The sequence below is a fragment of the Leptosomus discolor genome, chromosome 2 (assembly GCF_034619465.1).
Source record: "Leptosomus discolor isolate bLepDis1 chromosome 2, bLepDis1.hap2, whole genome shotgun sequence".
NCBI lineage: Eukaryota > Metazoa > Chordata > Aves > Leptosomiformes > Leptosomidae > Leptosomus > Leptosomus discolor.
Genome location: NC_141392.1, coordinates 47,002,362 through 47,007,431, shown reverse-complemented (window position 1 = coordinate 47,007,431; position 5,070 = coordinate 47,002,362).

Sequence of the window (5,070 nt, the reverse complement as noted above, 5' to 3'; positions counted from 1 at the left end):
CGCCTGCCTCCCTTATATCCCGCCGGCCGCCTGCATGCCTAATGAGATGCAAATAAGCAGCCCCCCAATCTGGCTAGAGCTGTCACAAAGGAGCCACTTTTCCAAACCCTCCTCTCAATGGATCGCCAAATGGTCAGTGAGCTGTAAAATGTGCAACCCTCCTCCCCCTCCCCTCCGCGCTCACAAAACGTGCTCATTTACATTCCTGCAAATTTGGTAACCGCAAGAATCCCCCTTCTGCTCCGGGGAGCGGGTAACACCCCCTCTGCACCGGAGAGAGGCAGCGCAACACGCTCCGGCGAGAAAACAAGCCCGGGGACAGCGGGGCTGTGATTACCTCCTGAAACGTGCAAAGCACCCGCCGTGCCCCCAAAAAGTAACTCGGTGACCATGACCACTTCCAAGGGGCATCTTCGGCTTTAAAGGGACGAGGGAGGTGGGAGCCAGCGAGCCGCAACAAGGAGAAGCCGATCCCTTGAAATTCACACCACATTTCCCCTGGCATAACCGGGATAATTGGGGAGGACGTGGCGGGGGATGAATTTGCGCGAACCGAGCCGTGGCTCGGCTCCGCTCACAGAGCTCATCCCGCCGGCGGAGGGAAGGGGGGTCCCGGGAGGTCCCCGGGGGTGCCGGCGGCGGGGGAGGGCGCGGGCGGGTTCGCGGAGGATCCGCGGAGGGGACCCGACTGCGGGGTTCCGCGGGTCCTGTCCCCGCCACCGCCGCTGCCGGAGAGAGCCACCCGCTCCGCCCGGGTCCCGCACCCCTCTATGATTATTATCATCATCACCAGCAACCTCTCCCTCTCCCTCTCTCTCTCTCTCTCTCTCTTTTTTTGCTCCTTCAGCTTAGTAAAAAGTGAGTTTGGTGTGTGTCGTTCGCGTGGCTGTCATTAAGGCCGTTTGTTATTGTGTGAGGGCTGAATCAGTTAGCTCTTTGTGCTCTCAGCTGTATGGTAATGTAGACAGCACCTGCTCCCTGCACAATGCGAGGGAGAGAAAGAGCTCCCCTCGGCGCACGCTACTGCCTCTACAACAATGTCCGCACATTTTTTAAAGAAATCCCTTCCAGCACTTCCCCCCTTCCGTAAAAAGAAAAAAAAAAAAAAAAAAAAAAAAAAATTCAACCCAACTTTACACTAACCGTCACCTTATTATTTTTTTACATATCCATCAGACACTAGAACTTTTGTTTTGATCTTAAAAACATGGAAAGGAGTTTACTGGTGCGGTGAAAGAGGGATAGAGATGATTATCATTTGAGCAGTTTCTTAATGATGGATGGAAGCGAGGGATAAAAGTTGGAGGGCGACTCTGGCATGTCACTAGAAGAGGGGTTTTCCACTTTGTTCGGGCCCTCTGTTTAAACACCTTCGGTAGGCGCAGGCGGATTCATTAGGATGCAAGGTGTAACTGTCTCTGTAAATGTCATTTTAATTGTAACAGATCATTTCAGCACAGATTAAGCTTGTGTGCGAAAGGAAAGGATTTGGCTACAATAACCTCACTGTAGGTATGCCGTGCTAAAAGCCTTATTATGGCGACTTTATTGGGTTGAAACGTGCATTTGCATGGCAAAATGTGACTTTCATTGAAGCAGATGTCTTGATCACAAATTATCTTACAATGCGCTAGGGAAAAAAAAAAAAAAAAAAAAAAAAGAAATTCTTAAAGACTTCTTGAAGTAAAAGCATTGGGTAATACCAATTAAAAGAAAATCACTAACGAGTTCATTCAGCCCAGCTCTTCTTGACTGTTCCAGGGCTGTAGCTGCCCACTTTCATTTACAGTGTCTCCTATCCCAAACCCAGGCAGGTACCCTCGGCACCAAAACAAGCATCCAGATTTTGCAACGATTCGCCACACAACCTGTGTGTCCTTTACATTTAATTTTGGTCGAATGAGTCATCTACATCCAGGTACTCTTCCCCCCTCTCCTCTCCATTTAAGCGAAAGCTTAAATGTACAGGAATGTTTGGGTTTGGTTTGGTTTGTTGGTGGTTTTTTTTTTTTTGGGGGGGGGGGGTGTTGTTTGGTTTTGATTTTTTTACCCCGGAGTTATATCTGGGCAAAGAGGGGAGCAGCGATCCTGCAGGCACCGTACAGGGAAGGCGGCCAGGGAGGGAGAGGAGCGGGCGGCGGGTCCACGGAGGATGGGCTGCCCGCCCTCGCGGGGCTCGGCCTCTGCAGCGGGGAGCGGGGCGGGGGGGGGCGCTCAGCAGCAGCGCCGGCTTTAGTCGTACATTGCTTTTGCCACCTAGCGTCAGCATCTTTTCAAGTGGCTTGCCGCTGCTTCGCAAAACTTTGCTGCGGCGTTATCCCCTGGAAAGGGGCGGGGGGGGATCACTTCGTATCGGGTTTATTAAGCGAGTGCGGCGGGGGGGGGGACACAATATCTGCCTTGAAATTTGGGGGTAGCTCGTCGGCGGAGCCAAGAAGTGATATATCACAGCGGATCTTTTAATCTACGAGAGATAGAAAGTTGGTCCATTAGCATCCCCTTGCTTAAAACACTGGAAATAAAAAGTTACACGCGCAAGGGTTTTAACCTAGCGATAGGGAAAAAAAAAAAAAGACCCGAAAAAACTTGCCCCCAAATCCTTAACAACCCCCCTTCGGTACCGGGTATTTGTTAAATTGACGTGGCACAGATTTCTCGATTACCGCTGCTGAGCGTGACTGAAAGGCGCCGTGAGAGCCGGCAGGATCCTGCCCACGGCGCTCATTCTTCTCCAGCTTAATTTATGCCACGCGATTCTGTATTGGGGAAATCAAGCAGAAAGCTCCTTTTTCTGCTTTTTTTCCCCCCCTCTCCCTCTCTCTTTCAGATGCTGGGCTAACGGGGAGACTGTTTAACTTAAGTGTTTCTATAGGAGGCTGTTGTAGTTTAACTCCTGCCCACCAGTAGCTGAGGCGAACAAAGGAGGGACTCGAGGTCTAACTATTCATCCATTCTCTGCACTTTAATTTTCATTGATTTCGAAGACAAGGGGAGCCCTTAGGGATTCTCGCTGAAGGGGGATGACACGCCTTTAGACGCGATCAGCCCCCCAGCCAGCCATCTGCTCCCAACCAAATGGCGCTTTTTCGCTCCCAACCGCGTGTCTCCGCACCGCGCTCGCCCGCCGCCTCCCGCCGCCCCCCGCGCCACCCCCGCGGTGTTAACCGCGCCCGCGCACCGCCGCCGCCCCCCGCTGCCGGGGACGGACGGGCGGCCGGTCCCGCCCGACGCCCTGCTCGGCCGCGCCCGCCCCGGCGGGCTGAGCCGGCAGCGGGACCCCCCCCCACCGAGGGCGGGCGCGGTGCCCGGGGCTCCGCCGGGGCGCGATGACCCCGCACGGCCGGGACGCGGCGGGCCCGGCCCCGCCTGCCAGCGGCTCGCTGGGGCTGGTGGGGTATTGTGCGCTGCGTCCCTGCCCCTAATTGATACCCTTCCCGCAACGCCAGCCCCCCCTTCCCTGCCCCGGCGAGGATTTACGGGCCCGCCGCGCAGCAGCGGTGCCGAGAGCTCCCCATCAACCGCGGCTTTTATTCCCGAGCGAGCCAGATGATGGGAAAAGTCACTTGGAAAAGGAGGGGACACACAGTGTTAATGAGGGCGACGCGCTGCCGTCGCTGGCGCGCAACCCTCATTTTTCCCAGGACGGAGGGCTCCGGGCATATGGCGAACGGTGCGTCGGCGGAGGGACGTGTACGTGTGGAGCTATGTGTAGCCGAGTGTGCATAATATTTTAATTAGGTCTATAGTCCCTACGGAGGTATGTGTGCGCGGCCGCCCCTCCGCCGCAGCCCTCCCCGCACGTCCCCTTCACCTGTCCCCCGGGCCGGGCCGGGCGGGCCGGGCTGGGCCGTGCCGGAGGGGAGGGCAAACGGGGCGCCGCCGGGCCGGGGCTCTGGCTCCCCTGCCGGTCCCGGGCTCGGCGGCGTGCCCGGGATGCTGGCTCTGTCCGGGGACCCGCCGCCGGGGCCGAGGCGGGTGGGCGGGGGGCGCGGAGGTGCCGCGGTGCCGGAGGGTCGCTCCGCCGCCCTTGCCGTGTGCGGGGAGGCGGATTAAGAAGTTTAGCGTGTAGGTTAGCCCAAAGTTGCAAAGGCATGTGCTGATTAGAATAAGAAAGGGCAGTCGCGTGGCTCAGCTGGCACACAGCGAGGCCAGATGATAGATAAGCAGCTCTGGGCCTTCCCTCCCCCCCAGCCTCCTTTTTCAAATCGCAAATCATCTGCTCCGGCCCTATCCTAGCCCCTCATTTTCATGACAATGGTTGTGTGTTTACCTGTGATCCGGGGACGGGGCATTCCTTTGTCTCCCGAGGAGATTACCGCAGCCAGCTGCTCTCCAACCCTTCCCTGGGCAAATCCCAAAGTGGCCCCTATATGTGTTTTACTGATTGCACACGAGGGGAGAACGACCCCCCCGCCCCGCTCCCCTGCGCTACTTGTTTGTTTGGGTTTGCTCCCTTGGCTTGCTTCCGACGGGATTTTGCTTGTGGGAAACTACGAAGGATAAAATCGGTCATTCGTGTACATGAGCTGTCGATGCTCCCAAAGCGGGAATGGGTGAAGGGCTGCGTACCCCTGCCGCGGGGCCTCCGGGGGACGAGGGGACATCAGGGGCTTGGGGAAAGAAGGCTTCCCCCTGCCCTGCTCTCCCCGGGGCCCTCGGTCTCCCCCCCCGGTCCAGGGCAGCACCTTTCCCCAAAACTTTCCGTGGGTGCCCCGGCCCAGGCAGGCCCCACTGCCTCCCCCGGTCTCTGCTCCGGGACACGGCGGTTCCAACGCTCTCACTGCCCACACCCCTCTGGGGAGCAGCTCGGCCTCACGCTTGGAGAATTGGCCTCTTTGTCCCCCTTGAACGCCACGGATGCTCACGATCTTCACCACACTAGAAACCATGGATCGCATTCGTACCAGACGACCTTCTGAGGTCACTTCCAACCCAAAATATCCCGTGATCCTGAGATTTACCCTGCACCTCAGCACCCCATCCGCTCCGCAACCCCGTGCAGTGCTGAGGCCTGGCTTGTCTAGGCGGGGTTGTCACAGAGCAGAGAGGGTGAGCAATTTGGCTCAGATC